We start from the raw sequence: 20288 nt of genomic DNA, 5'->3' as shown, positions 1-20288 counted from the left end.
GCCCACACACACGAACGGTCGTTGAGGAGACACTGTTTGTACCCCTAGGTTCATCTGGGTGTCAGTTGCTCAATAGTTGCACGTCTATTCGCCCGTACCCATTTCCTCTCACCTGTCATCTATGGCCGTTGGTGCACCACAGTTGCCTCGGGGCACATTTCAGACAGCGCCATTTTGCCATGCACGGAACAGTTTAACCACGGTGGTATGCGAACGGTTTACAAACGTAGCCATCTCGGAAATGTGTCCACCCTTGGCCCCAAGGCCAATGATCACGCCCTTTCGGACGTCAGATAAATCGCGCTGCTTCCGCATCACGACGACTGCACTGTATACCGGGTCCTCCGGACACACTTTATACAGAGTGGTCTATTGATAGTGAACGGGCCAAATATCCCACGAAATAAGCATCAAACGAAAAACCAACAAAGAACGGAACTCGTCTAGCTTGAAGGGGGAAACCAGATGGCGCTATGATTGGCCCACTAGATGGCGCTGCCATAGGTCAAACGGATATCAACTGCGTTTTTTAAATAGGAACCCCCCATATTTATTACATATTCGTGTAGTACGTAAAGAAATATGAATGTTTTAGTTGGACCACTTTTTTCGCTTTGTGATAGTTGACGCTAAAATAGTCACAAACGTATAAGTACGTGGTATCACGTAACATTCCGTCAGTGCGGACGGTATTTGCTTTGTGACACATCACTCGTATTAAAATGGACCGTTTACCAATTGTGGAAAAAGTCGATATCGTGTTGATGTATGGCTATTGTGATTAAAATGCCCAACGGCCGCTTGCTACGTAAGCTGCTCGGTATCCTGGAAGACATTATCCAAGTGTCCGGACCATTCGCCGGATAGCTACGTTATTTAAGGAAACAGGAAGTGTTCAGCCACATGTGAAACGTCAACCAGGACCTGCAACAAATGATGATGCCCAAGTAGGTGTTTTAGCTGCTGTCGCGGCTTACCCGTACATCAGTAGCAGACAAATTACGCGAAAATCGGGAATCTCAAAAACGTCGGTGTTGGGAATGCTACATCAACATCGATTGCACCCGTACCATATTTCTGTGCACCGGGAATTGCATGGCGACGACTCTGAACGTCGTGTACATTTCTGCCACTGGGCACAAGAGAAATTACGGAACGATGACAGATTTTTTGCACTCGTTCTATTTAGCAACGAAGCGTCATTCTCCAGCAGCGGTAACGTAAACCGGCATAATATGCACTACTGGGCAACGGAAAATCCACGATGGCTGCGACAAGTGGAACATCAGCGACCTTGGTGGGTTAATGTATGCTGCGGCATTACGGGAGGAAGGATAATTGGTCCCCATTTTATCGATGGCAATCTAAATGGTGCAGTGTATGCTGATTTCCTACGTAATGTTCTACCGATGTTACTACAAGATGTTTCACTGCATGACAGAATGGCGTTGTACTTCCAACATGATGGATGTCTGGCACATAGCTCGCGTGTGGTTGAAGCGGTATTGAATAGCATATTTCATGACGGTGGATTGGTCTTCGAAGCACCATGGCCCGCAAGTTCACCGGATCTGACGTCCCAGGATTTCTTTATGTGGGGAAAGTTGAAGGATTTTTGCTATCGTGATCCACCGATAACATCTGACAACATGCGTCAGCGCATTGGCAATGCATGTGCGAAAATTACGGAAGGCGAACTACTCGCTGTTGAGATTACACACATATGCCAAATGCATTGAGGTTGACGGACATAATTTTGAGCATTTATTGCGTTAATATGGTATTTACAGGTAATCACGCTATAACAGCATGCGTTCTCAGAAATGATAAGTTCACAAAGGTACATGTATCACATTGGAACAGCCGAATTAAAATGTTCAAACGTACCTACGTTCTGTATTTTAATTTAAAAAATGTACCTGTTACCAACTGTTCGTCTAAAATTGTGAGCCATATGTTTGTGACTATTACAGCGCCACCTATCACAATGCGAAAAAAGTGGTCCAACTAAAATATTCATATTTCTTTACGTACTACACGAATGTGTAATAAAAAATGGGGGTTCCTATTTTTAAAAAATCACCGTTGATACCCGTTTGATCTTTACGCGCCATCTAACGGGCCAACCATAGCGCCATCTGGTTTCCCCTTCAAGCTATACAAGTTTCGTTCTTTGTAGTTGTTTCGTTTGATGCTTATTTCGCGAGATATTTCGCCCGGTCACGATCAATGGACCACCCTGTATACGCTCCACTGCTAGTACTGCCGCTTGGTGTCTGTGAGTGGTTATTGCATGTTGTCGTCAAATTAACTTGACTGGACCGTATAAATACAACGTTGTTTAGAGATGGCAGTGAATATTTGTGCACAGATGTTGGCTATCCAAATATTTCCAAAAAGTGGTGTAGTTTCAAACAATAATGAGTTAGTACTGCCTGAGTTACCAGAAATGGAGAAAGTGATCTTTATGTGATTTGTAAAAATTTTTTTAAAAATTACAAAAATTTTCTAATACTTCATTTACATAAAGAAATAAACCCTTTGGACCGTTTTGCTACAATACACAATGAAGTGTCTCAGCTGCAACAAAAGTATGTTTCCCAAAGGGAACCTGAGGTACACGTCTGAGAATGTTCAACCTTTTCATCTCGCGTAAGTGCTGTCAGCTGTTGGGCATGACTGTGAAAAAATCAGCAAGTGAATGCAGCAGTGCACAGCAACTCGTGACGATCAGAATACGCGGATGTGGTTGGTTCACTTTGTTCCACAGTATAACTGAATATTGTTAAAAGTTGTTTTGCGTGATCATTATTGAATGATCATTTTACTATTTATTACAATGGAGAATATTTCTTAATTCGTTATTTTAGTACACAAAATGAAGTCAAATGTACAAAGTACACTACTGGCCATTAAAAATGCTACACCAAGAAGAAATGCAGATGATAAAGGGGTATTCATTGCACAAATATATTAAACTAGAACTGACATGTGATGACATTTTCGCGCAATTCGGGTGCATAGATCCTGAGAATTCAGTACCCAGAACAACCACCTTTGGCCATAATAACGGCCTTGATACGCTTGGCCATTGAGTCAAACAGAGCTTGGATGGCGTGTACAGGTACAGCTGCCCATGCAACTTCAACACGATACCACAGTTCATCAAGAGTAGTGACTGGCGTATTGTGACGAGCCAGTTGCTCGGCCTCCATTGACCAAACGTTTTCCATTGGTGAGAGATCTGGAGAATGTGCTGGCCAGGGTAACAGTCGAACATTTTCTGTATCCAGAAAGGCTTGTATAGGACCTGCAACGTGCGGTCGTGCATTATCCTGCTGAAATGTAGGGTTTCGCAGGGATCGAATATAGGGTAGAGCCACGGGTCGTACACATCTGAAATGTTACGTCCACTGTTCAAAGTGACGTCAATGCGAACAAGAGGTGACCTAGACGTGTAACCAATGGCACCCCATACCAACACGCCGGGTGATACGCCAGTATGGCGATGACGAATACACGCTTCCAATGTGCGTTCACCGCGATGTCGTCAAACACGGATGCGACCATCATGATGCTGTAAACAGAACCTGAATTCAGCCGAAAAACTATCGTTTTGCCGTCCGTGCACCTAGGTTCGTCGTTGAGTATACAGGCGCTCCTGTCTGTGATGCAGCGTCAAGGGTAACCGCAAAGAAATGTCTCTGAGCTCTATGGGACTTAACTTCTGAGGTTATCAGTCCCCTAGAACTTAGAACTACATTATACCTAACTAACCTAAGGACATCACACACATCCATGCCCGAGATAGGATTCGAACCTGCGACCGTAGCGGTCGCGCGGGGGTAACCGCAGCCATGGTCTCCGAGCTGACAGTCCGTGCTGCTGCAAACGTCGTCGAACTGTTCGTGCAGATGGTTGTTGTCCTGCAAACGTCCCCGTCTGTTGACTCAGGGATCGAGACGTGGATGCACGATCCGTTACAGCCGTGCCGATAAGATGCCTGTCATCTCGACTGCTAGTGATACGCGGCCGTTGGGATCCAGCACGGCGTTCCGTATTACCCTCCTGAACCCACCGATTCCATATTCTGCTAACAGTCATTGGATCTCGACCAACGCGAGCAGCAATGTCGCGATACGATAAACCGCAATCGCGATAGGCTACAATTCGACCATGATCAAAGTCGGAAACGTGATGGTACGCATTTCTCCTCCTTACACGAGGCATCACAACAACGTTTCACCAGGCAACGCCGGTCAACTGCTGTTTCCGTATGAGAAATTGGTTGGAAACTTTCCTCATGTCAGCACGTTGTAGGTGTCGCCACCAGCGCCAACCTTGTGTGAATCCTCTGAAAAGCTAATCATTTGCATATCACAGCATCTTCTTCCTGTCGGGTAAATTTTGCGTCTGTAGCACGTCATCTTCGTGGTGTAGCAATTTTAATGGCCAGTAGTGTATTTCTTAATTAGTTATTTTAGTCCACAAAATGAAGCCAAATGTACAAAGTATGTTTTGAAAATGGGTACTAATTTTTGTATAAATCTTGCATCTAAAATCATTTTAAAAAATTACTTAAGAGCATTACCTAATAAAGGAAAAATTTCCTTCCTCCAGAAAAAAACTCATGTCTGAAAGGGTTAAAATAATAAGACTAGCCAGTTTCGGCGGTAAGGAACAATCATCTTCAGTTCATGATCATATAACATACAGGTTGAACACAAACGGTATGTACCAGTAACAAACATCATGCAGTGACCTGCATTTGTGAAGAAATGTACATGAATAAGAAATTTGGTGCTAACAGTAATAAAAAACTGTGCCTGGCTGTACACCATACTCGTATCAGACACAGATTGAACGAACTGGTTGTACCAGTGCAAATCACACCAGTCATTAACTTGCAGTTGTATGAAGTTTTTTTCCCTTCACTTGCCCTTAATACAATATGGTTTGCACTCGTACAACCAGTTTGTTCAGCCTGAGTGTACAGCCCAGGCACGGTTTTGTTGCTACTTTAGCACCAGATTTCTTATGCGTGTTGTTTCCTACACAAATGCGTGTCACTGCATGATGATTATTACTGGCACAGCCAGTTCGCATTCAGCCTGTATTTAATACACTCCTGGAAATGGAAAAAAGAACACATTGACACCGGTGTGTCAGACCCACCATACTTGCTCCGGACACTGCGAGAGGGCTGTACAAGCAATGATCACACGCACGGCACAGCGGACACACCAGGAACCGCGGTGTTGGCCGTCGAACGGCGCTAGCTGCACACCATTTGTGCACCGCCGTCGTCAGTGTCAGCCAGTTTGCCGTGGCATACGGAGCTCCATCGCAGTCTTTAACACTGGTAGCATGCCGCGACAGCGTGGACGTGAACCGTATGTGCAGTTGACGGACTTTGAGCGAGGGCGTATAGTGGGCATGCGGGAGGCCGGGTGGACATACCGCCGAATTGCTCAACACGTGGGGCGTGAGGTCTCCACAGTACATCGATGTTGTCGCCAGTGGTCGGCGGAAGGTGCACGTGCCCGTCGACCTGGGACCGGACCGCAGCGACGCACGGATGCACGCCAAGACCGTAGGATCCTACGCAGTGCCGTAGGGGACCGCACCGCCACTTCCCAGCAAATTAGGGACACTGTTGCTCCTGGGGTATCGGCGAGGACCATTCGCAACCGTCTCCATGAAGCTGGGCTACGGTCCCGCACACCGTTAGGCCGTCTTCCGCTCACGCCCCAACATCGTGCAGCCCGCCTCCAGTGGTGTCGCGACAGGCGTGAATGGAGGGACGAATGGAGACGTGTCGTCTTCAGCGATGAGAGTCGCTTCTGCCTTGGTGCCAATGATGGTCGTATGCGTGTTTGGCGCCGTGCAGGTGAGCGCCACAATCAGGACTGCATACGACCGAGGCACACACGGCCAACATCCGGCATCATGGTGTGGGGAGCGATCTACTACACTGGCCGTACACCACTGGTGATCGTCGAGGGGACACTGAATAGTGCACGGTACATCCAAACCGTCATCGAACCCATCGTTCTACCATTCCTAGACCGGCAAGGGAACTTGCTGTTCCAACAGGACAATGCACGTTCGCATTTATCCCGTGCCACCCAACGTGCTCTAGAAGGTGTAAGTCAACTACCCTGGTCAGCAAGATCTCCGGATCTGTCCCCCATTGAGCATGTTTGGGACTGGATGAAGCGTCGTCTCACGCGGTCTGCACGTCCAGCACGAACGCTGGTCCAACTGAGGCGCCAGGTGGAAATGGCATGGCAAGCCGTTCCACAGGACTACATCCAGCATCTCTACGATCGTCTCCATGGGAGAATAGCAGCCTGCATTGCTGCGAAAGGTGGATATACACTGTACTAGTGCCGACATTGTGCGTGCTCTGTTGCCTGTGTCTATGTGCCTGTGGTTCTGTCAGTGTGATCATGTGATGTATCTGACCCCAGGAATGTGTCAATAAAGTTTCCCCTTCCTGGGACAATGGATTCACGGTCTTCTTATTTCAATTTCCAGGAGTGTATGACCACAATCTGAAGATGGTTGTTATTTACACCCCGAACTAGCTAGACATCGAATTTTAGTTTCCTTACGTAAATGCGATGTATGCCTTAAATTCTTTGTAAAAAATTTAAATTTTAGCAAATAATTAGTTGCGAGCGGAGGAAGCATCACAATGACCGTCACGTAGAGAGGACAAGTGCATAGGAAAGAAATTCCATCTTGCTCAATGCTCGCAGCATATGTACTGCTTCTATTTCGTAGAAACATGGATCATATGTTACGGTAGAAGTAAGGAAGGAAGTTTAATGTTTTTGTGTATCTTCGACAGCTAATAAAATCGGAGACAGAGTTTTGCACGAATTTTTTTTTACTATTGGACGCGAAGGAAGCGGCGTGGCATTTTCAAGGAAATATCTCGGCATTTGCCTAGATTGAAGTGGGAAACCACAGAAAACCCATATCCGGATGGCTGGCTCTGTGGTAGAGCTCGGGCCTCCTGAATGCGGGTCTAGTGCATTGGGCACTACGCCATCCCTCTCGATGCAGTGGTAAAAATTACAGACGAAACTGGCAAGGTTTTGCGAAAGCCCAGAATAGGAATATTTATGTTCAGATGTGGTACTTATTAATAGTAATGGATGTGAAATTAAATTAAACATGTTTTAAGAATATTAGATCGCTAATATTGCCACAATTGGTAGCCGTGCGGTCTTGGGTGTCTTGCCACGGTTCGCGCGGCTTCCCCCGTCGCATGTTCGAGTCCCCTCTTGGGCATGGCTGTGTGTGTTGTCCTTAGCAGTTTGGTCCCATAGTCCTACACCAAATTTCCAAAATTTCGCTAATGTTGGCAATGGCCGATTACTACACGAAGTGTACTGACTTTGTCGACACATAGGCCAATTGTTTGCAACTCTAGTTTGTAAAAGCCAACTTAGCAGTTTCGCCCCCCCCCTCCCCTTTTTCAGATCGGTACTTGTTGATAGTAATTGGAAGTCGTCCTGCCGTTTATGTTCTGTTTGAGGTCCCTGAACTGAATAATTGTGTTAGAACAGAATTAATTTAACTTCATCCTTATTACTACGAAAAAGCACCACATTTGAATGGAAAAGTATCTGTTCAAAAATGGTTCAAATGGCTCTGAGCGCTATGGGACTTAACTTCTGAGGTCATCAGTCCCCTAGAACTTAGAACTACTTAAACCTAACTAACCTATGGACATCACACACATCCATGCCCGAGGCAGGATTCGAACCTGCGACCGTAGCGGTCGCGCGGTTCCAGACTGTAGCGCCTAGAACCCCTCGGCCACTCCGGCCGGCAAAAGTATCTGTAATGCGCTTTCACAAAACATCGTTTCTTCCACCCATCCCAAGTTGCATCGAGAAACGTTAGTTTTTCATTTTCGATAAATAGTTGTTTCGTCGTCGTAAATCGTGCAACACCTCAGAATTCGCCAATTTTACGAAAAAATTCCTAGAAGAGAAGTTGTAGAGCAGCCAAATTTGTTTTCAATAAAAACAAAGGAAGCGTCGAAAAACTTAGTTTGTTAGTAACTTTCACCATTTATCAGTTTTATCGAAATCGCACGGTTAATGACAATCACTTTTTTACTTTGCATTCTATGGTTTTTCCAATATTCGCTCTTGTTTTTTCATTTATTTATAAGTAAAATCATTCTCTGGATTTTGGTGCTCCACTATCTAAAACGTGTGTTTTCTTCCGGGTCTTTTATTGACCACTGCTAAATTTGGCAGCTGACCATTATTTAGTTACGTTCGTGAGTGGAAGTCAGCACAACGTTTGAATGTTTTACTTGATGTAAAAGTTTTACAGTTGGGTTAGATCTGGCACGGCAGAGGAAAAATGCATACAAACTGTTTATTGAGAGGAACAAGACGAGAAAGGATGGTAAACATGTTGTTTTGTGAAATGTACCGTCGTTGTGGAAATCTTATTAGAAGGATCATTATGCTCTAATGGGTACAGTGGAAAATGAATCCCACATTTATCACTCATCAGTTCAAAAATTTTACCTTACAACAAACTGTTTACTTTGTGTGGAAGGCGTATCACAGCACTATTTGAAAAACGAGAAGAAACCAATTTTTTGCCGGCCGGATTGGCCGTGCGGTTCTAGGAGCTGCAGTCTGGAGCCGAGCGACCGCTACGGGCGCAGGTTCGAATCCTGCCTCGGGCATGGACGTGTGTGATGTCCTTAGGTTAGTTAGGTTTAATTAGTTCTAAGTTCTAGGCGACTGATAACCTCAGAAGTTAAGTCGCATAATGCTCAGAGCCATTTTTGAACCGATTTTTTATAATGTTGTTCGTGCACTACAAAGGCATTTTCAAAATCTATAATGGAAAGTGACAAAACGGAGTAATGACTGGGGAACTCTTGTAAAATTTCGAGTAGGGCACATTCAAACTCTTGTTGCTGAAGGTAGATACCACGTAAATTGCGCGTAAAGGTTTTTTAGATCTCATTTTGCAGTTCATAGTAGCGTTGGATGTCCGAAAGATGGTGACGTAGCTGCCTGGGTGAATTTCATTTGTAAACATTTAGAATACAATGAAGATGAATGTCAGTTTGCATTCGTAAGAAGCTTTGATGAATTATAGCGGATACTTCCCGAACATCGATACGAAGCAAAAACTGCTGTCCTAAAAGTTCTGTTAAGATTTGTCACTCGTGAGTAAATTATATCGGCACAAGAAAACCATGATATGCTTTCAAAACACGGGCTATTCTATCCTATTTGGCAAATGGTATGAGCCAGAATCAAAGACAACAAGCGGAACACTATTGAATCGTCGAAACAGTTGATGTAATTCTGGGGGACGTTAGATCACGAGTTCATTAAATGTAAATGTATCTTCCTTCAGACAAGTTCTTCGATAAAGTAGAGAGTGACGTCCAGATCACCGAAATTACTTGTTAGAATGATCATTTGCCCAAAAAAGATAGGCTGTTAAAAGCCAAAGACGACAAGCAACTACCTTTCACATCTGTTATTTCAGCTGCAATACAGATATCCTTTGTTTATAATACACAACTAGGCCTTGAGAAAATGGTGTATAAAAATGCGGATCAAGCGAGCTTGTAGACGTGCTGTCAGCTTTTGAATTAACCCTAGAATGATAGCAGAGAGTTTGAAGAATGCAGTATGCAAACAGGAGTAGAAACTCTGAAGACAATGATTTTCTACAATTTGTGTTCAACAATGTGGACGTCTATACTGACAAAATTAATAATAAACGTAACCAGTACCCATCTAAACAAACTTTTTGTCCTTCGTTTGATGTTATTCTATTAATTTTATTGTTTACAGAACCGTTATCCTATTAAATTGATAAAGCCTATTAAATTGATAAATGGTGATTTTTATTTAGCATATAAGCACTTCGGCACTTTCTCAGATTTTCTGGAAACCAACTTTGACGCTCTACAATTTATCTCTTTCGCACTTTCGTCTCAAACTGGTGGTTTATCTGATATTGGATATATCATATAAATGTAGACCGGGGTGGCCGAGCGGTTCTAGGCGCTACAGTCTGGAACCACGCGACCGCTACGGTCGCAGGTTCGAATCCTGCCTCGGGCATGGATGTGTGTGATGTCCTTAAGTTAGTTAGGCTTAAGTAGTTCTAAGTTCTAGGGGACTGATGACCTCAGAAATTAAGTCCTATAGTGCTCAGAGCCATATAAATTTAGAAATGTAATGTAAAACAAACAAAAAACGGAGATTATCATATTGTGCACATTAGCCGCCCCTCTCTCCTACATAACATTACTTAAAATACATATTTAAAATATATTTACCATTGTACAACAATTTCCGCAGTATCCAGGAAGAGCGACTACGATGGTAGTTCTAACCTGCTGCCGTGTGAACAAATGTTTCCTTCCTACGTCGGGCTCAGCAACAGTGACAATTAGGGACGCCTTCACGCAGGGAGTGTGCTACCTGGACGTTCCATGACTCCAGACAAACCACATTCCTTTGAGGCTCAGTCCACACATTGTAGCCGACGCTGGCTCATCGCTGCTGTACTCCCCACACGCACTACGCCACACTGACAATAGACGCCGTTTGAAAACGCGGTAATTTAGAAACTAAGATTACAATGCAATAGATATTAAAATAACTTATCCTTTTTTAGCTTTACCAACATTTCGGATCGGGTTTGAATCCCCAATATCCCCCTCTGGCTACGCCCACTGATAGTCCCTTGCACAGAGATGTTCGTTTTGTAGGCAACGCAAGCTTTTCTTAACGACAGTTTCTCCCTGATGTTTTCTGTTATTATGCGGATAGATCGTCTGCGGATAGGAATGGTTGGATACAGATTCTGCAAGTGAAGATTTCTCTCGAAAAGGAACCGACATCCGTCGGAGCGCAAAACAGCTCCCACCTATTATAAAAGGGAGAAGGTAATATTAACAATGATAATCATAATAATAAAGATAGTGATGAATTATATTGTCTAAGTCGCTAATTTTTGTTAACTAAGAAGGTAATGCGGCCAATATGCGACAACAAGAAAGACCAAAAATTATGGTGGAAAAGAGTTGCTGTGTTTCAAAAAGAATAGTCACAAATTATCGCAAAAAGGATGCCAGATGATAGTCCTAGTGAAACAGAGCTGTGAATATAAAATCAATTAAGTTTTAAACTGAAGTTTCATTTATTAACTTACATCCTGCGTGGCTGTTTATATGAAAGGCGATTTTTATTGTGATCTGTAAATAGCACACTGTGGTGACAGAAGTCATGACATAGTGATATGCATATATACAGATGGCCATCATATCACGCACACAAGCTACAGAAGGACAGTACATAGGCGAAGTTGTCATTTGTACTCACATGATTCATTTGAAAACATTACCGATGTGTTTGTGGCCGCCTGACGGGAATTAACAGATTTTGAATACGGAATGATAGTTGGAGTTATCTCGAGAGCCGCAGTGTCAAGAGTGTGCCGAGAATACCAAACTTCAGGCGTAACCTCTCACCACGGACAACGCAGTGTTCAACGGCCTTCACTTAAATAACGCGAGCAGCGGCGTTGGCGTAGAGCTGTCAGTGCTAACAGACAAGCAACACTGCATGAAATAACTGCAGAAATGAATGTGGCACGTACGACGAATGTATCCGTTAGGACAGTGTGGCGAAATCTGGAGTTAATGGGGCTACGACAGCAGAAGACCGACGCGAATGCCTTTGCTAAGCGCACAACATCGCCTGCAATGCTTCTCCTGGGCTCGTGGCCATATCGGTAGGACCCTAGACGACTGGAAAACCGTGGTCTGGTCAGATGAGTCCCGATTTCAGTTGGTAAGAGCTGGTTGCGAGGTTAGAGTGTGGCACAGACCCCATGAAGCCATGGACCCATGTTGTCAACAAGGCACTATGAAAGCTGGTAGTGGCTCCATAATGGTGTGCGCTATGTTTACACGGAATGGAATGGGTCTACTGGCCCAACAGAACTGATCATTGACTGGAAATGATTATGTTTGGCTACTTGGAGACCATTTTGCAGCCGTTCATGGACTTCATGTTCCCCAACAACGATGGAATTTGTATGGATGGCAGCGCGCCATCTCACCAGGTCACAATTGTTCGTGATTGGTTCGAAGAACATTATGGACAATTCGAGCGACTGGGCCACCCAATTTGCCCGACATGAATCCCACCGAACTTTTATGGGACATCAGCGTGATGTCAGTTGGTGCACAGAATCCTACACCGGCAACACTTTACAATCTATATAGAGGCAGCTTGGCTCATTATTTCGGCAGGGGACTTTCAATGACTTGCATCCATGCCATGTGGCGTTGGCACACTACGCCGGGAAAAAGGAGATGCGTCACGATATTAGGAGGTATCCCTTGACTTTCGTCACCACAGTGTAGATTGCAGTGGAGCAGAAGTGATAGGTAATCGTGCAATTCTAAAATTATCTACATCTACATACATACTCTGCAAGCCACTATAAGGCGCATTGTATAAGTACCTTGTACCACTACTGGTCATTCCCTTTCCAGTAGCCGGCCGCGGTGGCCGTGCGGTTCTAGGCGCTTCAGTCCGGAGCCGCGCTGCTGCTGCGGTCGCAGGTTCGAATCCTGCCTCGGGCATGGGTGTGTGTCATGTCCTTAGGTTAGTTAGGTTTAAGTAGTTCTAAGTTCTAGGGGACTGATGACCACAGCAGTTGAGTCCCATAGTGCTCAGAGCCATTTGAACCATTTGAACCCTTTCCAGTACCACTCGCAAATGGAGCGAAGCAAAAAAGACTATCTATACGTCTACGTACGAATTCTAATTTCTCTTATCTTGTCTCTGATGTCCTTAAACGAAATGTAAATTGACGGCGTTAAAATCCTTCTACAGTCAGCCGCAAATGCTGGTTCTGGCTCTGAGCACTATGGGACTTAATTTCGAAGGTCATCAGTTCAAAAATGGTTCAAATGGCTCTGAGCACTATGGGACTCAACTGCTGAGGTCATTAGTCCCCTAGGACTTAGAACTAGTTAAACCTAACTAACCTAAGGACATCACAAACATCCATGCCCGAGGCAGGATTCGAACCTGCGACCGTAGCGGTCTTGCGGTTCCAGACTGCAGCGCCTTTAACCGCACGGCCACTTCGGCCGGCAAGGTCATCAGTCCCCTAGAACTTAGACCCACTTAAACCTAAGTAACCTAAGGACATTACACACATCCATGCCTGAGGCACGATTCGAACCAGCTGGTTCTCTAAATTTCCTTATTAGTGTTTCGCGAAAAGAACGTCGTCTTCCCTCCACGGATTCCCACTCGAGTCTCCTTAATATTCGCGTGTTGATTGAAGCTACTGGCAACAAATCCAGCAGCACACATCTGAATTGCTTCGATGTCGACCTTTTATGCGACTAGACTGACAATATGAAACATACAGAGATAACCAATTTATAACATATTAGTGATTGCGCAAAACCGGCAACGGTGTGATAGTGACTCTTACAAGTCTATCACTGGCTGTGGCGCTACGGGGAAAACAACAAAGAGCGACGTTCTGTATCTAATTCACCCGCTACATACGCAGAAACTTTGCTGGCTGTGAACGGGATCACTTTCTCTAACAAGCAAGTCTACAAAAGTGGGTGCGACGCGTAGCGCAGCCAGCTCACTTTCACGCCTGCATAGGCGCTGGCTAGCTTTCAGACAGGTCAAAGCTGTCAATCTCTAGTACGCATGAAGCGATGGAGGGAGACGCAGCTAGAGGCCGTCGGCAGCGAGGTCAACAGCTCTTAAGGGTAATATTAGAAGAAGAACTTCGCATCGGCGTTTTTGTTCGCCTGAGGCGATAGAAGCAATCCTTTAGCGCGCAAATTGGGGATATATAGAGGCAATTAACGAATTACGATCCCGCCTGTTTCTGAAGAACACATCCTCTTGAAAATATTCTCCGGCCTGATCCGCTCACTGCTGGAGTTTTAAAGAGCTTCGGCATTTTCGCCTCGAAAAGATCGCTTAATTATTATTCTCTTAACAAGGGGCTGGAGAAATTAACTGTGTCTCATCAAATTTTGGCATTCGGTGCTTGAAATAAAACGCTCTCATTTTTCATTAAGACCAAAGGTCATACAAAGCTTGAAATTTTATTTTTATATAATTTTTTGTTGATCTTTTTGTAGTAAGCTAGCGCTGAGTCCAAACAAGAGCCATACGGCGCTCAGTAATCAACGCTAGAATTGTTACCGTAACTGACACCAGGAATAGAGCGTACAGAATACGTTAATAAATTTTTCAATAATACACTACCTGTCAAAAAAGTGAAGCACCCAGAAGCGTGGGGGCAGGAAAGGAAATGAAACTTCACGCCTTGGCAAGGTATGTGATATTATTTCAGTGATTACAATATCGAGTCGAATTAGCAAAGAATGATGACCTCAGAAGTTAAGTCCCATAATGCTCAGAGCCATTTTTGAAGGTTGCTACCGAAGGCCACTTTAAGAAAAGGTTTAATAAAATCCTCAGATACCACAGTAAATATTTTATTTACAGTGCAACTTCAACATTATATTTTGGATTTCACTATAGTAGCCACAGAAGGTATAAGTATTCACCATTAATGAAGTATTTGAAAAATAAAATGTTTCATCAGCCCATTCAAGGGTACTGGTTCCCTTCATTGGACCAGACATTTTCCGCTACTGTAATAGCTGTTAAATTCTGCACACTTCTAAATAAGTGTCAATACATTTCATGTTTTTTTTATTTTAGGAATATTTTGTTGGCATCTGAAACCGAATAACATGCATTCGAAACCATTCACTAAGATAGTGAATCTTTGGGAACACTGGGTACATTCAATTACCGCTAGGGTGCACCTATTGTCAATATCTACAGAGAAATCGAGCCGGCCCAGCGATGGAGCCAGCCCATCGATAGCAGCCTTCCCCTACCTTATTGGGACTTTATTGGTTGTATAGGAGGCGGAGTCAGAATGTTATAATTATCTCAAAAAGTTCAATCTCCTGAAAGTTGTTCACAGTTACTGAAAAGCGTTATCTGATATGACCTTCTCAACGTGTCCTACATGGTGTAAAAAGTTCTTAATGAAAGCTCTGCACACTGTTTGACCTGTAGTTTTACGCAAAGGAGTGACTGATACAAATTTAGATGTCAACTAAACTGCGACGAAAACGTAATAAAAACCATTTCTGGATCTAACTAGTGTTCCTAGTAAATCTACGGCTGCTAATTGTTTTAGGATGAACGGTATGATTGGAAATAGTAGGGCAAAGTGTGAGATGGTGGAAGGTTTGTCTCTTTGACAGAGTTTACACTTCCCAAGTACTTTTCGTATTCTTTTCTCCATGTTGTTAAAATAGCATGTGGTCCGTAATTTGTGGTAACATTTCAGTGGTCCGAAATGCGTGTAGCTTAAGTGCGTGTACCATATCAACTTATCAGCAAATTCCTCTGGAATAAACACCACCCAAATTATAGCATTTACAGTGCTACGCTTAAATACCGTTTCCGACCAAATAAAACCGTGCAACAGCTGTATTTCTCCTTTAGTTCTTCAACATCATTCTAAATGCGGTCTTATTTTGGTCTTCTGCTATGTCGAATAATGAATTTGAGATAAAGTTTTCGAAAGTTTCTTTTTGCAGATAAAGCGAGCTAAAATTGTGTCCTATAAAGTATCTGTATTGTTATCAGCTAAACCAAATGGGGTATGAGATAAAGCATCATCAATGATGTTGTCTTCTCCTGGAATGTAATAGATAGTGAAATTACATTCCTACAAGGTCAGTGCCCAAAGACGTAATCTTTCATGGTTTAACTCAGAGATCATTAAAAACTGAAAGGATTTGTGGCTGAATCAACCTTTTATATGCTTGTCAAGTAAATAGTACCTAAATTTCGTAAACACCCAGACGATGGCTAAGGTCTCTAATTCTGTGATTGAGTAATTTCTTTATGATTTACTTAATACTTTACTGGCAAACGCAACACTATTTTGAGAAATAATTACATTCTCAATGTTCTCTTGGAGAAGACGAGCTCTGAGTACTACTTTGGAAGAACCTGTAGATAAGCAGAAATCCTTTGAGAGATCACGATGAGCAAAATAGATGTGGTGAGCTGTGCCTCTTTCAGCGTATCAGACTCTAATTGTGCTTGATCATTTCAGTGCCAAATTGTATTTTTCTTGTCAAAGAACGTAATTCTGGTGTTGTCTAAATTTTCAGTTTCAAAAATCTACAGTAAAAATTTACTATTCCTAAAAAGCTTCAGACATGTTTTTTAGTGGTAGAAAGTAGGATTGCTCTGATTGCTGCTAGTTCTTCAGGATCAGGTGCAATACCTTCTGGGAAAATGATATGGCCTAAAAATTTTGCACTCGTCTTACCAAAATACGATTTTTTTAAGTGTACTGTCAAATCTGAATCTTCAAAAATGTCCTACCATTTTTTTAAAGATTCTTTTATGTGTTGGCCAAGCTGGTTCTGTTATCAAAATATCATCGACTTAGGTGGTGATGTGTCCCTTTAGATGTTCTGGAAGAAGAGTGTTTAAATGTGTTTTAATGCTGCTGATGAAATGTTTAAACCAAAAGGCAACTAGTAACACGTCCCAAACCGTAAAAATGGTATGTACTTCTTGCTGTCAGGATGTAACTCTATTTGCCACAAACTGGAGCGTAAAACAACAGATGACAATACTTGTATGCCACAGAAATTTTGTAACTATTCGTCAAGTGTTTGGGATCTGCCTGTTTCCGAAATAATGACAGAACTGGTCTGACTCGAACCCTGGACCAACCATTTCTCTTTTTAAATTATGTGAAATGGACTGTTGTAGAATCTGACAGCTGGCTCGATAACACTGTTTTCTTACATCGACTGTACTTCAACATTCACCTTTTCTCGGTAATGAACTGGTTTCACATAATATCTTACATTGAATTTGTTGTGTTCTCTAACTTGAAACTGGTGTTGAAATCCCTTGATAGTGCCAGGTCTATGTGTAAACACTACCACATGTTGTAAAATTTCGCTAAGTTCTTTCCTGACATGTTCATCACAGTTCTCTGCTTTCTCGATCTTTTAATGGATTAGTGTACATAAATTGATTATCGGATCGTACCTCTCGTTGGTTGTACAATGATAAGCTGTATTACTGTCAACAGAATCGGGTGAGCATTGGAAAGAATCATTATACAGGAAACATAGGCAATTAATCTGTTCTTCTTGTGAACATATCAAATCTTCAAACTTTGAAACGATGTGTTGATCCAAAATTGTTAAATTAATTTCTGCATCATTCATTTTGTCACTGCTTTGTATTGATTAAAGAAATTGGTACCTAAATTTATTTGAGTAGAGAGCAACGGCACTGTGAGCAAGTTCATAGCAAAACTATGTCCTTGACAAATAAATTCCAGAAAGTTCTCATATTTTACATCAACAGTTTTTCCCGAAATAGCACTCTGTATTTTAATTTTTCTATGAGGTAGTTTGGGGCAAATATTGTTTTTGTACATTTATTATATGCTGACTCACTGATATTCCGCTACCTGAGTGCAAAACTGCGGTAAAATTATTATTAGAAACGCAAATGTTGACCACAGGGTGTACAATTTGTTTTGGTCCAACTTCGTTTTTCTGGAGCCGAATGTCCCTAATATCGTCGAACTGCTTTAAGTTAATATTTACGACAGCAGAGTCGTCAGTTTGCCGTCTTTTCCGTTCAGCTGCCGACACCTGAAGTCATTGTTCATACTGTTCACTCTGTCGCTGACTGTCATTAGGTGTCGGAGTTCTGCCATATAGACTTGGTCTTCTGACTGTTATTCTGATATTTGTTGTTGTTTGAATTTCTATGGATATGCCAGATGTTGTTATGACCCGACTGATTACATTGCTGATTACATGAATGTGCACGATTATTATTTTGGTTGCCATTATAATTATGACTGTTTCCAAAACAATGTTAATTTCTGGAATAAGAATTCTAATCGTGGTCTCTGAAATTGCGTTTGTTTTTGTAGTTGTTTTGGTGCCAACTTGCGTGTCGTAAGGACGGTGTCTATGATCGCGTCTGTGTTTTTTAGCACGAAATTTGTTATATGATCTACCGTTGTTCCTATTGTCATGTCATAAGTCATGGACTGTGCGGCTGGTCCCGGCGGAGGTTCGAGTCCTCCTTCGGGCATAGGTGTGTGGTGGTGGTGGTGGGTAGTGTTTAACGTCCCGTCGACAACGAGGTCATTAGAGACGGAGCGCAAGCTCGGGTTAGGGAAGGATTGGGAAGGAAATCGGCCGTGCCCTTTCAAAGGAACCATCTCGGCATTCGCCTGAAACGATTTAGGGAAATCACGGAAAACCTAAATCAGGATGGCCGGAGACGGGATTGAACCGTCGTCCTCCCGAATGCGAGTCCAGTGTGCTAACCACTGCGCCACCTGGCTCGGTCATAGGTGTGTGTGTTTGTCCTTAGGATAATTTAGGTTAAGCAGTGTGTAAGCTTAGGGACTGATGACCTTAGCAGTTAAGTCCCGTAAGATTTCACACACATCTGAACATTTTTTTCACGTCATAAGTATGAGCAATCGTAATTATCAAACTTGTGATGAGCTGGTTGTCTGTTAGAGCACGATCACTGTCTGATTCAAACTCTTGGAAAACACTCAAAAATTCTTATAAGTCGTCCTTACAGCTGCTTGTCAGGTTTGTTTAACTTAAATGGGTAGGTAATTTCTTGAGGCAAATTCTAATTAACTTAGATGCGCTGAGCGGATGGTATACGTATTGGTTCCGTTGTATCATGTCTTCGACATACTGTACTGGACTTGACAATCCCGATTGTTCAAAGTTGTTCAACATATACTGTGTTTGAGTCTATCCTTATTTGATGTAGAGCAGTATGCAGCTACAAACGTATAGTAAAAATCCTCTTCTGATTGACAGTCTCTTATAATCGATCGCATTCTGACTGCTGGTTCATTTTCTAGGTATCCGCACATCAAGTCTACCTTGTGTTCAAGGGGCTAGTTTGGTGGCGACGCATAGACAAACTGATCAAACCTCGCCCTAGGATGAATTTCGTAAGTGACGTTTTGGAAAACTTCGAACTTTCGTAGAGCGAGGAAGTGTTTATAATCAAATGTGCCTTTGTGCCTTAGCGCAGCATTTTCACGCTTGCGCCAAGCGCCCTGTTTGCTGTTATGTATTGTCATGTGAAACGGTTCACGTTGATAATCTCCCAAACCCCATAAGTTGTGTGTTTTTAATGTGCTCAATGTCAGTTTCTGATTAGTAAAACCGTTAAACTTTGGTTGTAAATCTTTCTTTCTTTCTTCTCTGAGGGCGCCTGCAAGCTTTATATATTTTCTTGTGTCTGTTTAAATTGTCGTCTAGGTTTTCGTAGTGTGGACTTATGTTACAAGGTATAAGCTCTTGTCTACGGTTATTATTGTTCAATACGCGAAAGTTGTGACTGTACGGTTGCAACGTCATTCTTTTGTTGTTTATTGATTTTTATCTGATTTTCCTTGAAATGTTACAAACATTGGTATTCGGCTGTGTCCGCGAAGCGCACAGGCACTGTGTCATCGGAATCTCAATGATTGTTGACAGAGAAATTTGTCATTTTTGTGTATAGATCATTTATTTGTTCAGAGATGTTACTTACCTGTTCTTTCTGTACTTATTATCATAAGTGTAAGGTTTCGAATTTTTCGGTAATTTCTTTGACATTCTGTTGCAAAAATGTGATCTGCTCTTTTACCTCAGTTACTATTTCGCTAAGGACAACCTCGCTAACTTTTGTCATTATTTCTGCGCAGTCGGTTTTTTGTGTGTTTTTAATGTGCTCAATGTCAGTTTCTGATTAGTAAAACCGTTAAACTTTGGTTGTAAATCTTTCTTTCTTTCTTCCCTGAGTGCGCCTGCAAGCTTTATATCTTTTCTTGTGTCAGTTTAAATTGCTCATTAGTTTCTTTTTGTGACTGTTTACCGTCTTCCCTCAACTGTTGAAACTGTGCATTATTTTGTCCTTGCGTCTGTTTAATGTTTGTTCATTCTTGTCGCAGTTGCGATTGTTTAAGCTGTTCAAGTAGCATTTGAAACGTCAAAACCAACAGAATATGAAAAGAATCTCTCCTGAAAAATTACAGCATAATCAGCAGCGACAGCACAGCACGAAGAAATCGTGCCAACTTAAGTAAAACTAAACTGCTGGGAGAAAGATTGGGATGATTTT

General features: G+C 42.6%; 1 non-coding gene across 1 annotated transcript; it reads right to left on the bottom strand.

The window, feature by feature from the left end:
- Window positions 1-18422: 18422 nt before the first annotated feature.
- On the bottom strand, window positions 18423-18495 carry Trnaa-cgc. The gene has a single exon. It is a non-coding gene; the product is annotated as a tRNA-Ala (tRNA).
- Between the last annotated feature and the right edge of the window lie 1793 nt (window positions 18496-20288).

Source organism: Schistocerca americana, chromosome X, assembly GCF_021461395.2.
Source record: "Schistocerca americana isolate TAMUIC-IGC-003095 chromosome X, iqSchAmer2.1, whole genome shotgun sequence".
NCBI classification, from domain to species: domain Eukaryota; kingdom Metazoa; phylum Arthropoda; class Insecta; order Orthoptera; family Acrididae; genus Schistocerca; species Schistocerca americana.
This window is presented reverse-complemented; position numbering and strand designations above follow the sequence as displayed.